The sequence below is a fragment of the Hemibagrus wyckioides genome, linkage group LG02, assembly GCF_019097595.1.
Source record: "Hemibagrus wyckioides isolate EC202008001 linkage group LG02, SWU_Hwy_1.0, whole genome shotgun sequence".
Taxonomy (NCBI): Eukaryota; Metazoa; Chordata; class Actinopteri; order Siluriformes; family Bagridae; genus Hemibagrus; species Hemibagrus wyckioides.
In genome coordinates, this window is record NC_080711.1 from 9,475,897 (window position 1) to 9,501,567 (window position 25,671).

Below are 25,671 nucleotides of genomic sequence, written 5' to 3' on the forward strand. Positions count from 1 at the left end.
CACAATACATTGTGTAATCTCTAATGCTGCTATAATGAGTTCATTCTCAGGAACCTTCCTTCTCAGAATCTTCATCTTCTTGATTTTCCACACCTTGTATCATCTTACGTTCATTTCCTCCCTGCCCTTTTTCATGCACCTCACCTATAAAATGGGCCACCACAGATTTTCTTTCATGCCTCTTTTGCACGTTATGCTGCCCTCACCATCTTGTCAACCCAGTGATGGAAACTGTGCTCTTGCACTGAGATGACCTGACAGGCTGGAAGTGATGTGAATCTTTGATACTCTTTGCAGTGTTAATAAGAGTTGCTGCTATGACTATATTCTGCTAGTGTAGTGCTTATGTCTCATGGTAGTCCTTCATAGGGGTATTTGTAGGATTTAAAGACATTTGGGCTTGGGTCAGAGCTGAGGCATCCGGTGAGCTTTTATTACTTTCAGTAAAATTGAGAATTTCAAATATTAAATGAAGCATTTTATTTTATTTTATTTTTTTCATTTTCCTTTATAAACCTGAACATTTCAGTTCTATTGTCTCCTTCATGTCTACTTTTCCTTTTCCTTTCCTTTTTTTTTTATTTTTTTGCTGGTAATCTATTTTTCCCAGAAGGATGAAATGCTTAATGTTTATTCAATTATTTATTCATTCCACATTCATGCATAATTTTGGAGATATTTTGAATCTGAACTGAAGGTTTTGTGGCTTAAGGGATTGGCCCTATTAACATCATTACATTCAGCAGCAGAAAACAGCACGTAGGTTTAGGAAGAACTAATTTATGCCTAGCCTTGATAAAGAGGCCTGGAGGATAATATATGACCTTCTAACCTTCTAAGAATTGCAGAACAGACCCCCCCCCACCCCCCCGAGTTAAGAGCTGTATGAGCACCTGCTCCTGCAGGTGATGTAAAGTTGCACAGGAGACTGCACACCTCGCAGCTTTCATTTTAGCTGTCGTTTCAAACTGCCGTCCTACCATCAGGTAAAGGTCAATTGATTGAAATCTAAGCTGCTGAGCACTGGCCTCTGAATGGCCTCAGTGATGTTTGTCCTGATATAATCTGATTGTCTTTGCAGGTGAATAAGCCGCAGCCAGCACTACCTACAGCGCTGCAGGGCAAACCTGCCAAAAACACAGCATTCACTTATAAAGAAATGCACAAACATGATTTAATAATTGAAACTTTCTGTGCAGTTATGAGACCAACATTAAACCTTTTTTTCTAGTGCACTGGCAGAATAGACATTTTCAGTATCAGTATAAACAAATGAATGATATAAAATGAGTCAGGACACTGTTGGCTTTCAGTGTGAGATTTTCCCTCTGTTGGCATAACCTTACAAAGAGTTTTACTGTTTTACTGAATTTAACACCTTCACATTTATATAATTATGAACACTTGGGGCATCTCAGAGATCAGAAACGGCTTCGATATCACCATTTACTTTGAAGATATTGTGGAAAAAACGAACCTTTTTTGCCCTGTGAATATATTTTCCCTAGTAAGCTAGAAACCCATGAGTGTCTACTTTCATATGAGCCATTAACCACAACTGTAGAGTGTAACATGACATAGAAATTCAATGCTGAACATGGACACAACCAAAAGAGGCACAAATTCCATTTTTTTTTTTGCCTCAGGTAAAAGACTTTAAAAGAGTTATAAAGTCCACACTGCCTCCACACAGCTATAACTTAAACTGAGTGTGAGGAAATGATCAGTGAAGTGTGTACTTGCATTTCGAAACTCGAGTCCTATTTCAATACAAGTCCATCCAACAGTCTGTGCACACAAATTCATCAGATGAACAGATGAATCTTTATTAGGAACATTTGCACACCTGTTTATAAATGCTTGTAATCATCCAATCAGTCAGTCACGTGCAAGAGAGCACATCAAACATCAGAGTGAAATTCTGCGAACTCACTGGCATGCTTGATGGTGCCAGATGAGCTGGTGTGAGTATTTCAGAAACTGCTGATCTCCTGGGATTTTCATACACAACTGTCTCTAGAGTTTTACATGCAGTGTGGTGCAAAAACCAAAAACATCCTGTGAGAAGCAGTTCTGTGAATATGAAAATGTTGATGTAGATTTTTTTCTGGTAACTACAAACCAATCTTTTCTATTTCCAGGAAGACAGGGTATAGAGCTTGTCAAAATGTCAATATCATTTTTAAGAATTATATTTTATTATTTTATTATATTATAAGCATTTATTTTTGTAGTGAACAAAAAAAAACAAAAACACACACATATATATATATATATATATATATATATATATATATATATATATATTCAAGCTCTAACTGGCTTTATATAGTATGATATAATATAATATAATATAATATATTATAATATAATATAATATAATATAATATAATAAAGTATTATATTATATTATATTATATTATATTATATTATATTATATTATATTATATTATATTATATTATATTATATATATTATGTTATATATTATATTATATATATTATGTATGAGTATACATGTACTGTATGTGTCTGTCTGATCTGAGTGCAGACAGATTGGATTCAGCTTCTTTGCTGTGACGTTTGGTCAGCTCTAATCGATTCAGCCTGCAAGTTGAAACTCTGGATCGAACATCAAACAGTACGCAACTAACCGCTGAAGACTGGAAAAAGACCAGGTGCTGTTCTGTTCATCAGAGTTGTAAAGAGTGATTATATGAATTACTATCCTGTCCGTCCTGGCAGTTCTAACCAATCTGGCAATTTTCCACTCTTGTTTCTCTTATTAACGTCATTTGCACACACAGAGCTGTTTCTCACTTGATTTTCACACCATTCTGTGTAAACCGTAGAGACTGTTGTTAACCCTAGAGGACTACAACCATGTTTAGCAACAATTTATGTGCTTACAGATCAGCTCAGAGCTGTGTGTGTGTGTGTGTGTGTGAAATTGTCAGCAACATAAGCAAGAATAAGTGTCAGAAGCCTCCAGCCATTTGATCAACTAAGACCACAATGAAAAAGAAATACTGTATATATAAAATTGCCCATAATGCAGAGGTACGAAGGTTGAGGCAAGGTTGGGCAACTGGTTTTATATTACCCCGCAAGCTGAAGTGAACAATATATGCGCTCACAGATCCGATCAGAGCTGTGTATTGAATTCCCAGATCAGCAGTTTCTGAAATACTCCTGAAAAACCAGCCCATCTGCTATTAACAGCCATGCCACGATCAGATTCACAGAGGTCATATTTTTACTCCATTCTGGCGTTTGATGATAACTGAAACTCCTAAAGTGTATTTGAATGATTTCATGCATTGTCCTGCTGCCACATGATTGGCTGTTTGATGACCGGTGTTCCTAATAAAATGGACGGCGAGTATCTCTTTTCTGTTGCACTGTTTGGACTAATTGCTTTCACTGTGACTGATTACCACAACCCCACTATCTGGGGCCATATTTTAATTAGCTTTGAAGCACAAATCAGATAAACTGACAGTTTATTGACATTATTATCATCATTGCAGGTCAAGGATTGCTAGTTTCAGCCAGTACATGACAGTTACATACATGAGGCATTAGCATAGTGAATAGTTGGGAATTTTCTGCTGTATGTCATTAACGTTATCCTGTCCAAAGGACAACTGGAAAGAACGACCGAACATAATGAAACGGCTGGCCAGTTTATCAAAAATATCTGCCTATAATGTGATTGCTGATTAGAGTAAGATAATAGTAATGTAAATGTACATGTACATGGCAGCTCCAGATTGTTTTTTAGGAAAAAGTTATAGGCAACTAATAAAACTATAACCAGCCAAACACAAATACAATCAGCGGGCAAAGAGCAAGTACGATGATGGTAGACTTATCACATTCTCGCCCTTATCATTTATTTTTATCCATGACATAAAAAACAAGATAGAAAGAGACAGAGGGAGAGGGAGAGGGAGAGGGAAACAGATAGTGACAAAGAGATGAAGCCTCCAGGCGTAGAAGCTCTATTAAGACCAGAATGAAAGAGAAATGTGTAGAAGTGTGAAGACTGAGATGAGGTCCTGAATTTAATTGACGGCACAAGCAGAAGTGCACAACGATGTTTAGCTACAAGTTATGCACTAACAGATCAGATCACAGCTTTAGGCCACATCTTAATTGCATTTATTGATTTAAATTTTATTTATAAGTATAATCATTTTCATTCAAGCTGCTTTATGATCTTATACCATCGCCAAATAAAGTAACAAAAAATCTACATGCTAGTAGTTTATTCTTTTGCTTTATTGCAAGATTTTTTGCCTTCCAGTGCTATGCAACTCATTCTAGCTATGCTGAAACAACAGCAACGGAACAGTGGTCAGCAAACCTGTATACTTCCCTGAACTTGTGGTCAAATGACCTCAGCATGGCCTCCACCGTTTCACATTTACAGCATGTGGCAATTTCTATCAGCAATTACATCGGTACTGATTCACTAGGTCATGGACTAAGCATACCATCAGTCTCAAACTCTGCTGGCATGTAATACAGCAGGAAAAGCACACAGAGAACTTTATATTTATTTTATAAAGTGCTGATTATGTTCCTCAGGAAGAGATTGTCGTTTAAACACTAACTAGGTGCCAGAATGAATAATAGTCTTGATGCGTATCTTCCTTTTACCCATCTCATGTAATTTCAAGAATTGTAAAGATGTGAATAATCACTTTGTATATAGTTTCGGTCCTTTAATACAAATAATGTAAACCTGCCTGTAACACAACTCAAGTGCGACTTAATGAATAATTAGAATTAATCCTGACTCAAATGGCACAAAAGGTTGCACATCACATTCAGAGTCATCGCCTTTCACACAAATCGGGGTCTGGCTCTATATCTGGTTAAACTGCATCCTCTCCCTGTAGGTTGGATCCTTCACTCTTCTCTCTAAATTCCACTTTCCATTAACAACAGCTGCTATTTAAACATCTCTCTCGCTTACCATGCTTGATACAGAGTTCCCTGACTGTCAGGACTAAATTGATCAAGCCCCCGATATCAGATACACCTTTACTCCAGAAGCTCTATTCCAAGGACAGAGGAATGGATGGAGAGATGAAGGAAGGTGTTAGAAAAACGCAAGCATGGTGATGGGATTAATGAGCGTTGTTTCTGCATCTGGTGGAATGAGAGCAGAGTAAGATGTTTTAATGTGCATGGCTGGAATTACATCTGTCTGCTTATCGCTGACAAAACCAACTGACAAACTACATCCAATACAATGTCTGTGTGTAATATAATACTAAACAAATGCCGTGTCTGGACTTGTTTAATTCTGTTTGCAAGTGGTTGTAAAAGATATTGATCAAATTTCACTCATACACTGAATACTATATAAAAAAAGGGTATTTTCAGGGTTATTATCACTCCTTAAGACAAGGGACAGTGAGAAAAGAAACCTATTCAAGAAGGAAAAACAAAAAAAAGGAGAGAGAGAGAGAGAGAGAGACACTACCAGTCAAATGTTTTTGGACACCCCATGTTTTCCATATATATTACAAAATTTGCAAATATTGTACTGAAAATTTGAAAAGGAAATAAAAAACTATTTGAAATGAAATAACATGAACAGCATCATTCTTGAACTTTTCCAATGATGGCCTAAATTTTGTTTATAATGCTATAAAAGCGAAGTGTCTCTGTCTCAGTTGGCTGTGCCGCCCAGTTGAATTGAATTAGGGCTTAACCGTTTGTCAAATAGTGGGCCAGTTTTACCCCAGGTAATCTTTGCATGTTTTTATAATAGTCAGTGACAACCATGGGACGCGAACATGAACTAACAAGAGAAAATAGGCAAGCTATTGTTACATTGAAGAATGAAGGCTTTTCCTGCAGAAAAATTGCCCAGAAACTCAAAATACACAATACTCAAAGTACTGTAGTATACACCATTAAGAAGCATGCAGAAACAGGGAAGAATGCTGAACAGAAAAGAACTGAAAGACCTAAATCAACAACAAAATCAAAGGAGAAGTTTATAAGAGTCTCCAGCCAATGTAAGAGAAAGCCAAGTGCACCAGAAATCACAGCACAGCTTAATGCAACTAAAGCTATGCCAGTGTCAACTTCAACGGTGTAGAGGAGACTTCGGGAAGCAGGCTTGATGGAGTGTGTAGCAGCCAAGAAACCACTGACAGAGCACAAAAAAAGGTCAAAATAACACAAAAATTGGACTGTTGCTGACTGGAGAAATGTCTTGTGGTCTGATGAATGAAAGTTTGGTATTTCTGGTTCCAAACAAAGATTTTACATGTGTCGCAGAACTGCTGAGAAGATGATACCAGACTGTGTAGTACCAACTGTCAAGCATGGAGGCGGAAGTGTTACGGGTGTTATTGGGCTGTTTTGAGGGCTCTAGAGTTGGTGACCTATATAGGGTGACCGGAATTCTCAACAAACATGGGAACCATAGTATTCTCCTGAGACATGCCATACCACCTGGCTTGAGACTAATTGGACAGTTTTTCATACTGCAACAGGACAATGATCCGAAACACACATCTAAGCTTTGCCAGAGCTATTTGAAGAAAAAAGAAGAAGAAGGAAAGCTGAAAATGATGACATGACATGGCCCATGCAGTCACCTGACCTTAACCCTATTGAGTTAGTATGCGACGAACTTGACAGAAAGGTTAAGGCCAGACAACTAACCAGTGCTCAGCATCTGTGGACACTTCTTCAACAGTTCAGGAGTGAATGTTCAGAACAATATTTAGAATCCCTATTTGATAGAATGCCTAGAATTTATTCAGCACTTATTGCTGCAAAAGGTGGCTATTTTGAGATCTAGGCATTTTGTTAGAAAAAATATGTATTTTATTCTTTGATTTTCTGTATATTATTGTTAGCATAAATGCATGTTCAGTGACTGTAATGTTATTATGTTGTTTCCTGAAAATAAATATGAAAATTTCACAGTGTCCGAAAACCTTCGACTGGTAGTGTACACACACACACACAGACAGAGAGAGAGAGAGAGAGAGAGAGAGAGAGAGAGAGAGACCAGACAGCCAACTGCTGATTCCTGACCACTGTCGAAGCTCCAAATACACTGCTCACTAAAGACCGCAAAAATGTCAAACGTTAAATCTCAAATGTCAAGATTCAGGACCCGACATCTTACGCGTAATGTACAATGACATTTCAGAGAACCTCATGAAAACAGGGGCATCTATTATTGTGCTCCTGAAAAGCTCAGGATACAGCACTGGTTTGGAATCTAGCATTTCCACCATGAAACTGAAAAACTCCTGAATTCGAAGTATGGGTGGTTAACTCTTCTGCTTTCTGTACATAGAACTGTCACTTACTTAGTGACACCTTGTTTTTAATGGTACCCATCACTCCGTGTAGACTGTGTGATTCCAAGAGATCAGCAGTTTTGGAAATACTCAAAGCAGCCTTTCTGTCATGTCGTGATCAAAGTCACAACATATTTTTCCTTCCTCCTGAATATTTGATGTGAACATTAACTGAAGCTCTTGTCTTGTACCATATCTGCATGATTTTTTATTCTGTTTTTGCACTGTGCTGCTGCCCTGCTGATCTATTTTAATTTTATCCACATTTTCTACATGTGTTACTACAAAGTAATATTTTTAGTCAAACATATTGCTTGACAAATCTGTATGGATTTAGAGTGGGTGCTATGAATTACAATGATCTAATGGAAAGAAAAAAAGCTCTGTTATTCCACTAGAGGGCGAAATGGCACAACACAATTTCTGCCATAGACTCAGCTACAGCTAATTGTGCTAATCATAAACAGTTCTTCCTACATGCTAAAAAAAATTTGACCTGTAGTCCCAGTTAAATCCATTTCAATTCCAGGTTGAAATGCTAAAAAATGTGGAAATGTTTAGGGGGTGAAAATTTATTCAAGACACGTTAAGATAAAATCATAATCTGTAATAATGAATGTGTCTTTCAGATAAATGCTAATACGTTAGCATGCATTGATTGTTGTACTTTTTTACATGAGATTTTTTTTGTCTAGTCCATTTGACATCGACTCATTATGCAAACCGAATGCTTTAGACTGTCCTTGACTATAAATCCCTCAACCGGCACTGTCTCAAATAGATTCAAAACAGGAAAGAATACAGAGGGATCAGAGAAAGACCACGATGGAAAGATAACTGGAGTGAAAAAAAAAGTTCAAAAGAGAAGGTTTACTGCAGAGCTGACAGGTTTCAGCTGAGCTGCAGCCTGACACAAAAAGAGCAGAGAAGCTCTGATATTTCCACAGCATCCCCAAACAACAACCAACACACACCAGCTCTGAAGAGCACACAAGAGAGACTTTTTCGACCGCAAATCAAACGCCATCCTTCCAGAACGATTCACACCACTGAGCACAGATAGACTAAGTGAGACCCCTGACTCTGGCAGAGGAATGATATTCACGAACATAGCAGTCAGATATGGATTCAGATTGTAATAATCACTGTTACAGTCATCTAGGGTCACTTTCAAAGTGCTCATAAAACCCGTCACAGCCTATAAATGGTTCATGGAACTTTTATAAAAGATAGAAAGCTTGTAAATGAATGCAAGTGGCAGATAGACAACACTAAGCCGTCACGGTCAGGTACGCTGATGATGAGATGGCAAGTCTCCAGCTACCTCGGCTGTTACGAGACACCTGCTGGCATCTGCAGGTTATCACATGACTCTCCTAGCAGGACATGGCAAAGAGATTAAGGAAAATCATCTTTCTTTTCAGTCTTCCTCTCGCTCTCTATTCCTCCCCTGTAATTGTGCCCCATTGGTGCAGCACATATCATAACAGAACTCCTAATGTAGAGTCAAGAGGGATGGTGAGAATTTGGAAGCTAAAAGTTTGTTGAATAAAAGAAGTAAATAAATGTCATGGGATAAATGAAGAAAACTATGAGTAATGAAGAAATGCATGATGGGGGGGGGGGAGTGAAGTAAATAATGAAAAAGAGAAGCAGAAAGAAAAATCTAGATCTTTACAGTACATGGCGGGAAGGCACACAGATTATAAAAATGCTTTAGAGCATAAAATGTTAAGCAAAAAAACCAAAACAAACCAAAAAACAGCCTACTACTGTTTAAAGCCTACAGAAGCTCAGCTAGCTCTTCCATGTTAAACATTACTTGGCAGGGTTAAACACACTCTGCCCTTTACATGACCCAAACACGGCTAACAGCAGTGTGGACTCGAACGTGAGGTGGATTGTTAAACGTGAGAAAATAATTTTACTTCTTTTTTTATGTGCTTAGGAAATTCTAGCACACCCACTCAGACCTGCTCTTTCTGCACTGGAGCTTTATTTCAAGGAACATTTCTGCCAAAGTTGCCTAAAAAGATAAAACTAAGAGATTTTGTGGAACTATCACAGCTTTAACCACTCTTGCAGTTGTGAGTACACTATATTGCCAAACGTTTTGGGACACCCCTACAAATCATTGAATTCAGGGGTTGTTTTGCAGGGGTTGGGCTTGGGCCCTTAGTTCCAGTGAAAGGAACTCTTATCATAAAGGCATGGTTGAGTGAGTTTGGTGGATGAACTTGACTGTCCTGCAGTGAGTTCTGACCTCAACCTGATAGAACACCTTTGGGATGAATTAGAGTGGAGACTGTAAGCCAGGTCTTAGAGTCAAGGTTGCTTTGTTAATGATGTCGCTACACCAGTACTCACACGCTTTCCGTCTTTTTCGTCTGTTTACACAATGCGCGTTTCCTGTTACTGATGTGACATAAGCCTCGTTGCTCAATTTCTGATTGGCTGTCTGTTGCCAAGCGTCCAGCAACAACAAGCAAACTGAACAAACTTAGCACCGCAATGCGGGGTTAAAACTGCAAATGCGGTGCTAACCCTGCTCCGGAGCAGGGTTTCATAACCCCGGGTAAAAGGCTAACACCACTTTCAAATTACAGGTGTGAAACGTTTCTTTACCCGGGGTTAAAAGAATGACGATAACCTGGGGGTTAAGCACAGTGTAAAAAGCCCTCATGTGACATAAACCTAGTGTATGCTGGTGCACTAATAATACAGACATCTGAATGCCTCTGCCCTGTGGGTGAAGTTTGTATGTTTGTCCAGTGCTTCAAGGGTGTCCTCAGTGTATGCCAGTTTCCTCTCTCAGTCCAAAGACGTGTGTTGTAGGCTGACTGGCATCTCTAAATTGTCTGTAGTATGTGAAGGGTTGTGTCCCCAGTTGTGACCCAGGGTGACCCCAGTCTTGTGCTCTGATTCCCATGAGAAAGGATCCAGGTTCCCTGGGACTCTGTGTAGGATAAGTGTTCCAGCTGATGGATGGATGGAATGATGGATGGATGAAAACAAACATACAACTCTGTGAAAATATCAGGAGGAAGAACTGCAGCATCTTCCAATAAAACATCTTTAACATAAAAATCGTCACAAGAACTTAACTGCAGCACAGGGTAGCAACCAGTCGCTGAAAACAACCTGCAAGAGTAATCAGTCTGAAAAAAAAAATGGTGCTGATTTATCCCTAATATTTTTTATTTTGTCATATCTTTCTTCATATGTAATCAGACAAAATCCACCTACATTTCCTTCATTTGCGTGAATCCTCATTGGATACAATGAGGCCAAGTTGCTTGAGTGAGAACTATACAGTTCCTCAATAAGTTCCTGCATACTGGGATCATCCCCATCACCCATGGAGAAGTGGTCAAGTCTGAAATTCTTTAAAATTGTTCAATGAAAGGAGAATTGATTCTGTTTGATTTAGAAAAGTCATAAAACATTATAATTAGTTTCACTAATAGTTTTTGGTTTGCACAGAAATTCCAGAGCAAAGAGTGAAAATGAAATAAAGTTCATGGACAGGTTCCTGTGGTGGAAACACATTTTCTATGTCTATTCTTCTACATTAAAAAAATAAATTCAAAAATCATTTTCACTTTGATCAGATGAATAATGAGAGAGGAGTAAGCGTGTGTCTGTGTGTGTGTGTGTGTGTGTGACACCAAACTTGTGTGCTTCAGCAGTCTGCTATTGAACTGCTCTGATGTGACAGATAGTCACTCACATTGTATCAGTAAGCACTGGGAAGAACACACTACAGGTGTCAAGAGACCAAGAGAGAGAGAGAGAGAGAGAGAGAGAGAGAGAGAGAGAGATAGTCTCTCTGAATTAATGAACTCTTGATGAGGCCACAGCTGCTCCTCAGTTCCTTTAATAGTCTCTACTAATCCATATGTTTAAAACAACCACAGGATGGAAAAGGAAACGAGCTCAATAAGAGGAGAGAAAACGGACAGCCACGGTCGTTTAGAAGGCGTTTTATTATCTACAGTAAATTAGTACGACTCGGGTGGTGTTATTTAGTGTTAAGAGCAAACATAATGTTGAAAGATATAATGCTGCTGGTTTCTGTCTTTGGGAGAAGAATACTGCAGTGTGTGTGTTTAGTTTTTGACATTTATTACTAGTGTCACTTGAGTGGATAAACACACACACACACCACACACACACACCACACACCACACACACACACACAGTTGTGTTAGTATTCTGGCATGTCCGAACTTGTTCACACCAAACACTATGACCTTTAAAAAGAAGTGCATGCGCTTGCACCGCATCCAATACTATACTCATTCTTAAATAACATGCTGCACTGCTTTTAGCCATTATTCTCCTTCAACAAGATTGTATCTTCATTTGGAGTGGATGTGATGTCCACCCAGCTGTGGACACACACACAAAAAAAAAGACCACTGAGGACACAGTGGATTATTTGATTTCTGATTAGATCCAACCTCTAGTATACATCCTCCCTCTAGCAATGCAGCACTGCTCATGCATGTCCAAAGTTATACCGGGAGCTCAGGGAGAACAGAGCAAATAATAAATCTTCCTCTGAACCCGGAGGACACTTTGATTACAACATTTTTATTTCTGACTTGTAACTCTCTAGACCTTTTTTTAACTCTAAGTGTAGTCTGCCGTGGTGTTGGAGTTACGCACGTACTGCTTCAGGCTGCACCGAGTTCATCCGCAATGCGGCTCAGAATCTAATTCCACTCAGGGACTTTTCTCAGGTGCACCCTCTCAGGAGCTGCTTCAATAGTCCAGGGTGCCATATCCTAATTACCATCAATTACAGGGGCTATGGGTACAGAGGAGAGGAGAAGGCGAGAGCGGTTACGTAGCCATTAAAAACAGTTCACGCGCCAGCTGCTCATGTGCACTCAAGGGTTCTGCTTTTAATCCGATCCATTTATTTCCCACAGGCTCTGTGTAATGCAGCAGTGAAAGCATGAACTTGCACTAAAATGTACTTAGGGATCAACTTTATAGACATCCTACAAGACAAATGGAGCACTAATTCAATTTTCAGCCCAATTATATGTCTGAACACAAACAATTATTGATGAATAGGTAATTAGTTGCCAATTGGCTGTTTCACTCAGCTTTTAAGTTTAGCTCGCTAAAGTGTCAGGTCAGTATACTGTAGGTTAATGAAAGTAAATCTACTTGTTGAAAGTTTTCAGGGCTAGGGCAGCCAAATCTTATGGATTCATTCATTCATTCATTCTTAATTAATTAATTTTCATTAGCCACTTTATCCTGGTCACAGTCACAGTGAATTCAGAGCTTATCCCAGGAAAACTAGGTGTGAATGCAGCAGGAATACAACCTGGATAGAATTCCAGTCCAGCTCAGTCTGTTAAAGATATTTTGTTAAAATTATGTTTATCATTAATCAAATACATTTACATTGTGACTGCCTATCAGACATTCAGTTTTGTTTATTGAAGACCCTCCACAGGAGGTCCTTACAGTTCTGTATTCTTGTATAAAGATCTGTCTCACAGACAGGGTTAAGATATTTTGAAGACCGACAAGCTAACAACGCTGTTGAAGACCCGCTACAATGCTACCTCCAATAAATTCTTCTCCCCACAAGAACTCTGATCATGCTTACTTAATTTATGTATTAGAGAACTCTAATACATTGGCGAGCCACCTAAACCACTGCTCAGCCAAATACAGTAAAATCTAACAATATCCAGACTTGGATTTCTGAAGCAAGCAAGCAGATATATTGCATACATCGCATATCAGTGATCTATATGTTGCCTGTTTTACTGCATACTGTGATATCAGGATGAGGAGAGAGATTAAGAGAGCGAAGAGAGGGTTGATGCAGTAATATTTCTTGATGCTGCTAGCTTTGCGCCATGCTGCATCACAACTCCAGGCTCGTGGGTTCAGTCGAAAGCTGTCTGTGCGGAGATCCACAAAAACTTGCAGGCAGGCAGGCAGACTGGCTACACTAAATTGCCTCTAGGTGTGAATGAGTGTGTAAATTGTGCCCTGCAATGGACTGTCGTCCCATCTGGGGTTTGAAATCTCTTGCCTTGCAGCCAGTGTTACCAGTATAGACTCCAGCTCCACTGAGACCTTGATAAGGATAAAGCGTTTACTGAAAAGGGAATGAGTGAATTTTCATCTAATACACAATGAACTTTTGGTACTACAATGCCCTGAAATCATTTAGCTAAAACAATGAGAACTCTGTAGTCGTATAATATGTGAATAATTTTCACTATACGTAAATACAGACATTGAGTAAAACAAAGCTATAAATAAAAGAGATTTTGTACATTGTTGGCATACAATAAAAATCCTCTGTTAGTCAGTGTGTAGTCAGATCCTGCATGCACCATTTAACTTCACAGTGCATTGTTGTAAAGGTCAGACCAGTGTAGTTCAGCACAACTCATAGACAGAATATTTAATATGATACTTGCTCTACCATTTAGTGATTAACTTTGTGCTATGATGCTTTGGGGAGCCTGGTTTGGGATTTACTGCACAGATGGACAGCAGTTAACAATGTCAAGAGAGAAATATACTGTACTCTTCTGTTTATTTATTCATCTTCAGTAACCACTTTATCCTGTAGGGTTGCAGTGGATCCAGATACACGCTAGAAGGGACACCAGTCCATCACTTTGCACCACACACACACACACACATTTATTGGTCTGAGATACATGAAACATTATTCAGTGCACAACCTCTGTTAAAAAAACTAATAAATAAATAAATAACTAAACAAATAAATAAATGAATAAATAAATAAATACTACTACTACTACTACTACTACTACTACTACTAATAATAATAATAATAATAAACAATATATTCTACATATTCTATTGATGCTTATTTTTATTATTGTAAATAATTTAAAATAAAATGCTGAAAATTAAAATAATCAAAATAAAAATGTGATCAAGTTGAAATAATCATAAAAAATGTTAAAAAGGAGATTAATCCAATGTAGTAGTTATAAAAAAAATAGTGATATATATATATATATATATATGTTTATATATATTATCACTAATTTTTTACACTATTTTTTTCGCTCACCCATCCAAATAATCAGAATCAGGTGTTCCAATCACTTCCATGGCCACAGGTGTATAAAATCAAGCACCTAGGCATGCAGACTGTTTTTACAAACATTTGTGAAAGAATGGGTCGCTCTCAGGAGCTCAGTGTATTCCAGCGTGGAACTGTGATAGGATGCCACCTGTGCAACAAATCCAGTCGTGAAATTTCCTCGCTCCTAAATATTCCACAGTCAACTGTCAGCTGTATTATAAGAACGTGGAAGTGTTTGGGAACGACAGCAACTCAGCCATAAAGTGGTAGGCCACGTAAACTGACGGAGCGGGGTCAGCGGATGCTGAGGCGCATAGTGCGAAGAGGTCGCCAACTTTCTGCAGAGTCAATCGCTACAGACCTCCAAACTTCATGTGGCCTTCAGATTAGCTCAAGAACAGTGCGCAGAGAGCTTCATGGAATGGGTTTCCATGGCCGAGCAGCTGCATCCAAGCCATACATCACCAAGTGCAATGCAAAGCGTCGGATGCAGTGGTGTAAAGCACGCCGCCACTGGACTCTAGAGCAGTGGAGACGCGTTCTCTGGAGTGACGAATCGCGCTTCTCCATCTGGCAATCTGATGGACGAGTCTGGGTTTGGCAGTTGCCAGGAGAACGGTACTTGTCTGACTGCATTGTGCCAAGTGTAAAGTTTGGTGGAGGGGGGATTATGGTGTGGGGTTGTTTTTCAGGAGCTGGGCTTGGCCCCTTAGTTCTGAGTGCTAACCCTAACTCTGAATGCTTCAGCATACCAAGACATTTTGGACAATTCCATGCTCCCAACTTTGTGGGAACAGTTTGAAGCTGGCCCCTTGCTCTTCCAACATGACTGTGCACCAGTGCACAAAGCAAGGTCCATGAAGACATGGATGACAGAGTCTGGTGTGGAGGAACTTGACTGGCCTGCACAGAGTCCTGACCTCAACCTGATAAAACACCTTTGGGATGAATTAGAGCGGAGACTGAGAGCCAGGCCTTCTCGTCCAACATCAGTGTGTGACCTCACAAATGCGCTTCTGGAAGAATGGTCAAAAATTCCCATAAACACACTCCTAAACCTTGTGGACAGCCTTCCCAGAAGAGTTGAAGCTGTTATAGCTGCAAAGGGCGGACCGACATCATATTGAACCCTATGGATTAGGAATGGGATGTCACTTAAGTTCATATGCGAGTCAAGGCAGGTGAGCGAATACTTTTGGCATTATAGTGTATAATATATATAATGTAATATATATATATATATATTTAATAATTAAATATTAAATATTAAAAAATTCTTATTAAAAGTCAGAATAATTATGAGTCTACATTTTAATTAAAGTACTATAGAATAAAGGAACTCCTCACACATAAACACAGTTATAAAAACAAATACTGAGGAAACAGCACAGTGGGAAACAGCTGCTTGTAGATGTTGGTTTTTTGCCTCATTTAGAAAAATTAGCTTGCCATCTGGAATATAGTATAGTCTACTTCTTTAAATAGGCTCCAATCAATTCAGTTTGTTCAGCAGTGCTCTCGTTACCACCGGGTGCGTCCATCCTCCGTGTGACACATACATTTAGATTAGATTTATATTCACAGCATTTGGCAGATGTCCTTATCTAGAGTGACTTACAGTTATCTCATTTATACAACTGAGGGTTAAGGGTCTTGCTCAAGCGTCCAGCACGGGATTTGAACCTTTTGATTAGTAGGCCATGTACGACTTCCCTATACATTTTCACATCTTTATCCCTTTCTGGGAAAAGTCATTATGATTATATGAGTAATATGTGACCTTGCACATGATTTGTGTGACTCAAGCACTCATCTCTGACCTCTCTGAAGTCATATCTGGAAAGTAATGAATCATATTTGAAAAAATGATATGATTAATCATATGAAAAAAATCACATATATAAAAACACACAGGTGAAAAAGTTTTTTTTTTTTTTTTACCACATGCAACATTCACATGTAAATAATGTGTTAACATGAAGTTGGTGTGACTTTCTGCTAGGGGTTTCTAAAGCGGTACATTTTAGTTGACTCATTCTGTCCAGTAATTATTATTTCTATTTCTTTTCTGACCTCGACATCTAACCTCTTCTTCTTCTTCTTCTCCTCTATTTGAAGGCTTAGTGTATTTACTTCATGCTCAGAATTTAAAGCTAGTCACCTTCACATCCCCAAGACATCATGCAGAAGACCTACACATCAGTAAAGACTGTGGATTTTTCATGAGTGGCTCTTGTTTCTTGTTTGGCACCATATGCATTTGACATGTGTGGGAATATAACAGTGCACACACTCTTTAATAATGAATGGAGGAAGGAGAAGAGGTGTTATATAATAAAGGATGGAGAATTCCCCCTACACATACTGTAAGATTAAAAAAAAAAAAAGGTCATACACATGTTACATAACAAACCAGAGGTAATGTAGACATTTATACAACACTACTTTTGAAATTTAGAGGACTGAATTATGGATCAATAGAATTGAATTATTTCTTAGTTCTAATAAAGCTGAGGTAGAAGAGATGTGAGGAAGGTGAAAACAAACTCAATTTATGTCCTCTTCTGTGTCCATGAGTAGACACAATACAGCAAAACAGAAATAAGAGGTGTGTAGGGAATACACTTGGTTTACACTTGTTTAGTTTTGTGCTTATTTCACTCCAGCCAAACCTCTGCCCCGAGGATGTACAGCCCTCGAATTGTCTCAAATACTGACCAGTCATCCATCTATCTCATGGGTGTCTAAGCTGTTCTTCATGTAGGCCCAATGTAGAGAGTCACAGACGTCAATCTATCATTAATAATAAAAATTAAGAAATAAATAGCAGGTCTGCTTAATAGACACCACTACATTGCAACTATGTGAGTAAGCTCTTTTTTGTTTTTTCTACATTTATATATATATATATATATACACACTATATTGCCAAAAGTATTCGCTCACCCATCCAAATAATCAGAATCAGGTGTTCCAATCACTTCCATGGCCACAGGTGTATAAAATCAAGCACCTAGGCATGCAGACTGTTTTTACAAACATTTGTGAAAGAATGGGTCGCTCTCAGGAGCTCAGTGTATTCCAGCGTGGAACTGTGATAGGATGCCACCTGTGCAACAAATCCAGTCGTGAAATTTCCTCGCTCCTAAATATTCACAGTCAACTGTCAGCTGTATTATAAGAACATGGAAGTGTTTGGGAACGACAGCAACTCAGCCACGAAGTGGTAGGCCACGTAAACTGACAGAGCGGGGTCAGCGGATGCTGAGGCGCATAGTGCGAAGAGGTCGCCAACTTTCTGCAGAGTCAATCGCTACAGACCTCCAAACTTCATGTGGCCTTCAGATTAGCTCAAGAACAGTGCGCAGAGAGCTTCATGGAATGGGTTTCCATGGCCGAGCAGCTGCATCCAAGCCATACGTCACCAAGTGCAATGCAAAGCGTCGGATGCAGTGGTGTAAAGCACGCCGCCACTGGACTCTAGAGCAGTGGAGACATGTTCTCTGGAGTGACGAATCACGCTTCTCCATCTGGCAATCTGATGGACGAGTCTGGGTTTGGCGGTTGCCAGGAGAACGGTACTTGTCTGACTGCATTGTGCCAAGTGTAAAGTTTGGTGGAGGGGGGATTATGGTGTGGGGTTGTTTTTCAGGAGCTGGGCTTGGCCCCTTAGTTCCAGTGAAAGGAACTCTGAATGCTTCAGCATACCAAGACATTTTGGACAATTCCATGCTCCCAACTTTGTGGGAACAGTTTGAAGCTGGCCCCTTCCTCTTCCAACATGACTGTGCACCAGTGCACAAAGCAAGGTCCATAAAGACATGGATGACAGAGTCTGGTGTGGATGAACTTGACTGGCCTGCACAGAGTCCTGACCTCAACCCGATAAAACACCTTTGGGATGAATTAGAGCGGAGACTGAGAGCCAGGCCTTCTCGTCCAACATCAGTGTGTGACCTCACAAATGCGCTTCTGGAAGAATGGTCAAAAATTCCCATAAACACACTCCTAAACCTTGTGGACAGCCTTCCCAGAAGAGTTGAAGCTGTTATAGCTGCAAAGGGTGGACTGACGTCATATTGAACCCTATGGATTAGGAATGGGATGTCACTTAAGTTCATATGCAAGTCAAGGCAGGTGAGCGAATACTTTAGTGTATATATATATATATATATATGCAAAAAGTCTAATTCTGTATTGTCTGATCTGTGTGTATGTATGTGTGCATTTATTACTTATAACTTACTTTTGGCTAACTATTATATAGTGCATATATTCAATAAACACCAACGTTTCTGTATTCTTAAACAATATATTTTTTCATTCCTTTGTTGTACCCAAAATCTCAGTATCATAAGAACAGGCCTGTAACCTTGTTAACCCTCATTAATTACCTGTAGAAGGGAAAAACGAGGAAATGCTATCTATCTATCTATCTATCTATCTATCTATCTATCTATCTATCTATCTATCTATCTATCTGTCTATCTGTCTATCTGTCTGTCTGTCTGTCTGTCATTGGTTTTTATAGATTTGGTTGCGCATGATAGCGACACCCTGTGTTCAAACCAGGGATTTATTTTTTATTTTTTTTATTTTTTAACTTTTCTCATTTTTAAGGAGACTAATACCAATAAAACAATATCATTTACTTATTCTGACCGTAAAGACCGACTTTGGACTTTGTCACTACAGCACTAATTTCTGTCAATTTTGATTGGTAGAGGATATTTTGACAGGTTTAGCTAGCATTATGAAAAATGGTGAAGAATATGAAAGAAAGATAAGAAAAGTAAGATAAGAAAGAAAGATAAAAAAAGAAAGAAAGGTGAAAGATAACACTATCTTCACACTAGCCAGTGAAGTCGCTAGTAGTTTGTGTCTTGTGGCTGTACTACTGGTTTTTTTTTTGTAATTTGTGGGTCTGTCCAGTGTTTTGTTTTAGTTCAGATAAGTAATGGCTATCTAGCTAAACACAAATTAATAATACACTAATCAGTGTTAAAATTGGTTGGTTGTATGATGCAAATATTATATGCTAGGCTGAGTGCTAGCATTTAGCTTCAGCAGAGCTAGCTTTCTACATTTACTAGCTAGCTCTCTCCCGCAGGTCTGTATGAAAAGATTACGATAAAACCATAGTTATCTTTCACGGTTTTTGTGAGTCATATAGTAAATGGGAATTGGATGTAGAAACTGAAAGTTACGAGTAGTTGAAATTCAGATCACATGCAGCATAGGATTAGTCTGAGGAATTATTAGAGGCAGCTGTTTGGATCTGTCGCTTTACCGTGTCATGCTTAATCTACACAGAGCTGAGAAAATCTCACTTCAAAAGTCCCATGTTTCACGTTTGCTGAAATTGTAGCACTGCGTCATGTATTTGTGTAGAAAATGCCTGATGGTAGTGTAAACATCAAGAGTCTTTCCTGCCTCGTTCTGCACATCAGTGAAGTCAGTGAGATTTCTACCCTATCCCTGCAAGCAGTAATAATTTGCACTGGCCTTGCTGTGAAAAAAAAACATTTCTCTGAAAAGACACATAAAAATTCTAAAATGTCACAAAATGACAATGATCAGATTTGTTTTTGTCAAGCTCATTGTTTTCTGCTTTATCCAGCAGCAGAAGCAGGCAGGATATACATTCGGAAAAAACTAGTGCAACAAAATGAATGCATGAATTGTTTAGTAAAATAACCGGAATTGAATGAGTCTAATTCATCTTTTTAGAGAATTACTTTTTCATGGGGAAAAAGGTTGTGCAAATGTGTGACCAGCTTTGTGTTGCACTCGGATACCAGAGAAGTATTACAAAAGGGGATGTATTACTCTTTACTGCATTGCTATTGAGTTGGAAAGTTGGATTTTGGTAAGAGCGCTCAAGGCTGTCAGTTACGCTAAGAACTTGATTGATAGATTTGAACTTGGGTAGAGGAGGAAGAAGAAGAAGAAGAAGAAGAAGAAGAAGAAGAAGAAGAGGAAGAAGAAGCAAATAAAAGCATGCACAATTCAAACTTCTAAAACCCACAAGAAACTCTAATACAAGTTTGTGTGACTTTATGTTTTTTTGTTGTCTGTTACATTAAAATTTAGTCATGTAGCTGATGATTTATCCAAAGCGTCTTACAAATGTGTATTCCTGACCTCTGAGACTTGAACTGAAACACACACACACACACACACACAGATACTGTTCAGAACAATAATAGAGGAGTATGCCTCTTATCAGATTCTGAAGTGTTGGCCTGTTAGAAGATCAATAGTCTGACCTTTGGTGATATGACAGCTTGAGTCTGCTTAGACACTGACTTCAGCTCTTTCAGCAGAGATAGAGGACACGCACAGTCGAAACCACCTTATTTTTTTTCAAGAATGTGTACAAGAAGAGAGATTTGCAGTGAAAGTAATCAAAAAGAGTTAAATTTCCAAAAAGGTAAGGAAATGCGAAATTGTGGAATGAGAAGAAACGCAAAGCCGTAGATGCAGAACATCCCCCCCCCATGCTGACAATACTGATGAAGATTGAGATTCGTGCACAAATAAACTAGTAACCAGATCTGCATTCTGTATTCAGAAAACTGCACTCGCTCTCTGCAACACTCTCTCAGACCTGTACACACACCGACAGTCACTCAGCATGACATAGTGAGAACGACAGCAGCTGTAATGAAGAAAGGCACACAAAAAACATGAAGGAGAAGGAAATGAAAAGAGAAGAATTGAAGAGAAGAGGTGATAACAGGGCAAAGCCGAAAAAGAAAAGATGGATGTCAGAGAGTGTAATGAACAGAGGCAGGTAGAGAGAGGGAGAGGGGATGATGGCAGGTAGTGAGAATCAGGAGGGAACGATGGTTATTTTTCATTTTCTAAAATAAATCTCTTTCTTTAGCTTCCTTGTATCTATCCTGTCGAACTGCACCATGCATACATCTGACCACTTGTGCTTCCCTGCTCTTCCTCTGGCTTTCTCTACAGTGCTTCATTTCTTCCCCCTGTCTCACCTGTTATGTGAAAATATTTAAACAAATGGTGCTAAGTCCAGTGTATGATAGTAAAATGATTTTATATGTCAAACAAATCAATTCCTGTTTAAGCCGTCTACATATCCGGACATGTCTTTCCATCTTTCTCTCTCACTCGCTTTCAGCCGAAATGACAAATGACTCTATCATTAGACTAACAGGACCCCTGAATAGGCAACATTTCTGTGGACAAGTACTCCAATTCAGCATTGATGAGAGTGAAAAGGATGGTGGTTTGTGATGATGATGATGATGATGATGATGATGATGATAATAATAATGATGAAAGAGCTGTCTGGATATAAACTTGTCCACTGACAGGGAGGACATTCAGTACCATGGCACTGAATCAATGTTATTGCAACTTTCTCTCTCTCTCTCTCTCTCTCTCTCTCTCTCTCTCTCTCGCGCACACACACACACACACACACACACCTCTCTGAGTGCCATTTTACTGTGACATTGACTTAGTCTTATCGCCTATTCAGCACTAAATGGTTCACAGTTCCCAGTGCTAAAAAGGGGATTAAAATCAGCACTGACTTTTACTCAGAGACTCCACACAGACTTTCCTCAGTCTCATAAATATACACCTTTGCTATTAGTTTCAGTGGAATTACAAACGAAAATGCTTAACGTTAAACAAATGTGCAATAAAACAAGTGTTTAACGGCCAGTCTGTTGGATTAAGTGTTCTGTCTGGGTGAGTCTTGGCCTGCTGTAGCTTCAGATTCCTGCTGTAGCCCATTCACCTCAAAATCTGTCTTCCTGTGAATTCTGCTCCCCGTGGTTGTGAAGAGTTGTTATTTGATTTACTGTAGACTTCTAGTCTGGTCTTGAACCATTTTCCTTTAACCTCGCTCATCAGTGAGACATTTCCATTTACACTGGATTGCTGCATGCTGGATGTTTTGGGGATTTTTCTGAGCAGCATCCTGTGTAAACTCTAGCTGTGTGTGAAAAATCCCAGGAGATCAGCAGTTTCCGAAATAATCAGACCAGCCCATCTGGTCTATTCCACAACCATTCCACAGTCATTGAGGTCACATTCAGAAGTTTCTCATCAGAGTTTCATGAAACTGACAGGAACTGTATTTGTATGATTGTATACATTGTGCTACTGCTGTATGATTGGTTGACTAGGTTTTCCTATTAAAGTGACTGGTTAGTGCAAGTTATAACTATATGCATATAACTAATATATATATATATATATATATATGTAGTCTAACATCCAACCAATTATACACTAGGTGGTATAAATTCTTCACAGAATCTAGGATTGGGGAATTGGGAATGCCGGGAAATTGGGAAAACAACATTTGGATTGGGAAACATGGCTTGTGCAGACACCAGCTCTGACAAACAAATAAGCTGATATTAACAAGCTAATGAAATATGAGGAGGCTGTTTGCTAGGAACAGGTGACGATTCAGTGACAATATTCGTTGTGTGTAAATGTGATGGCAGAAACTTAATAAAAGTCATTATATAGCAATCTAAACCTGCATTCTGAAATGATAATCATTTGGGAGTATTTGGTTCCAGAGTGTTTTGACTGGTTGCTGGTTTTGAGTGGTTTTGAGAGGCCAGGGTTTTCTGATGAACATGAATGGCTTTGGGTTCAATAGCAAGTCATTACAGCACTCTTTTAAGTGAATAGTCTGGAGAAACCTGGGAGCCAAATCCTCTCCTGCTGCTGTGCTGTTACTGATAATGTGTGTCCACATGCTTAGTCTCTCTCTCTCTCTCTCTCTCTCTCTCTCTCTCTCACACACACACACACACAGTATGTGAGTCAGAGCCAGGTTGCTTGATGGAGCTGTTTATGTATTCCTCTTGGCAGTAACACACTGGCCTCTAATAATCAGACAGATAGAGATAAATAATTGCCAATTACAAGTAAATGCTTGCTACTTCTCATTCAAATTCATTAATGCAAGAATAAGAACTTTTCTAGTAAATTCTTTATATAGCTAAATATTAGCATGCCACACTAATGCACTCATGTATATATATTTCTGGGGAAAGCCTCATACACACAAACACACCCACATACACACTACACTTTCTGCATCCACATTCAGAGTGTCTCTTTTTTTGTCTCCTGAGGGTTTTCCCTCCAGTTCTGACTCCTGTCTCTTCTTCAGTGACACTGTCTCTAAACCATACACCATGGCCGGTCTCACCACTGTCCTGTACACCTTCCCCTTGATTCTCGCTGATATTTTTCTACCACACAGAACTCCCGACACCTTTCTCCACCCATTCCAAACTCGCTTCTTTAGTTCTTTCTGCTGTAATGTATGTGTGGTGATAATAAAGGCTTCTTACTCTCAGTTCTTCTTCTTAGTCAAAGGTGAGCCATGAACACAGAAACGCCTGATGGCATTATTCCAGTAAATCGAATGACATTTCACTGTGTAGGTCCAGTGTTGGAAATGTAGGTCTCTGAATGTCATTGATGGACTCTAACAGTTGTAACAGTTTGTAGTCATAGTCTTCATATTATGCCTTTGCACATGTCAGGCATCTATAGAATATAACATGACTGGAATTGTGGCTCAGAAAATCATTCAAACTTAATCCATTCAACTGCCCCAAATCATCTCATGGTTGAAAAAGTCTATGAAAAGTAGCTGATTTTTAAGTCAGACAATGTAGCACACTTCTCACACAGTGCCCAACTCTTGTGCTTGTTATTTCATTGCAATTATAGCATGAAGTGTGCATGTGATGGATGAGTGCAGCCTTAAAAAGCATCCAGAAAGCAAGCCTTCAGGAGACACACCAAAAATAAATCTGGACATAAAAAAAGGAAGTTTTGGCTCAGCTTTTATATCATAAATAGGGAGGGGAATGGGAGCAGGACCTTCTTCCATATGACACAGAACATTACAGACTATTAACAACCATTAGAAGGGAATACAGTTAATATAAGCAGGCAATAAATGAACAATAATAATATATTTTTATGTGCTATTTGTTCTGGTTCTTGTAAACTTTTATGAACTTTGTTTTTCTTTTTCTTCCTTTCCTCTCTTCCTTGCTCTTTGTTGCTCCATTTAGACTTATTTTAAGGAGCCCAGTCCATCTCAGAAGTCAGATGTGAAATTTCCTTCTTTCGACTCACCTTATTTCTCTCTCTGTCTCTCTCTCTCTCTCTCTCTGTTTTTTTCTGCAGGACGTATTTTCTCTGTTCCTATTCTTGTCATGTCCACAGCTTGAGAGGGAGAAAAAAACCCAAATGATATCAGTATTCTTTCAGCGTCCATAAATCCATGTGTGTGTGTGTGTGTGTGTGTAGGACTTTAAAGCTTGGTTTATAGCCCTTGTGAACAGAATTTCTGAAGTCAGCACTTTTCATGTTTAGTTGATCTTTAGACACACATACACACACACACACACACACGCATTAGAGGAGCTAACACTCATATATTTTGCTTGGATATGATTCTATTAGTATAAGCAGTGAAGTGAATCATTATACAGCTGCCCCAAACAGATTCTCCCATGCAAAGCTTGGCAAGTATTCATTCCTTTACTAAATGTCCCAAGAAAGATAAGAAATGACACACAGTCTTACAGAGTAGATCATTTTTTTACCCTGACCTTTTAATATGCAGCATCACATACTCTTATACACACATTTGTCTTAGTATCCTTGTATGGACCTTCCACTGACATAATTATGAATGCTGCTAATTAACACTATGCCTAAATCGGACCCTAACATTAACCTCAGACTGCAAACAGAAAACTTATTGCATTTCAATAAGTTTTTGTGTGTATATATATATATATATATATATATAAAAAAGCAGTTTCCCTTGTTGAGACCCGCAAAGTGTCCTGACAAGGTCAAACCTCTCGGAGGTTCCCTGACTTGTGGGGGTGTTGTAAAAACATACTTCTTTTCACTTTACTTAGCATCATGAGTCATGTCACGTAAGAAATATACTCTCACCAGAACCGATTAAAGGTCAGTTATATAAAGTGATAGTAAGATATGTACATAAATGAAGCAGGAGTTCAAAGATGAATTAATCATTGAGCGACATTCAGCTCCAGCGTGACAAATACTATCATATGTGGAGAGATAATAGTCCAATTCTCTTTTCACACTCTATCACACACAGAGAAGCAGAAAGAAAGCTGACAACTCTGATAGTCTTTATGAATCTCACACACACACACACACAC

General features: G+C 38.8%; 1 protein-coding gene across 1 annotated transcript in view; it reads right to left on the reverse strand.

Annotated features, from left to right (window-relative positions):
* pvalb6 (parvalbumin 6) overlaps nucleotides 1-25,671 on the reverse strand; it is a 36,446-nt gene that overhangs the window by 2,727 nt on the left and 8,048 nt on the right. The gene's annotated exons all lie outside the window — the stretch shown is intronic.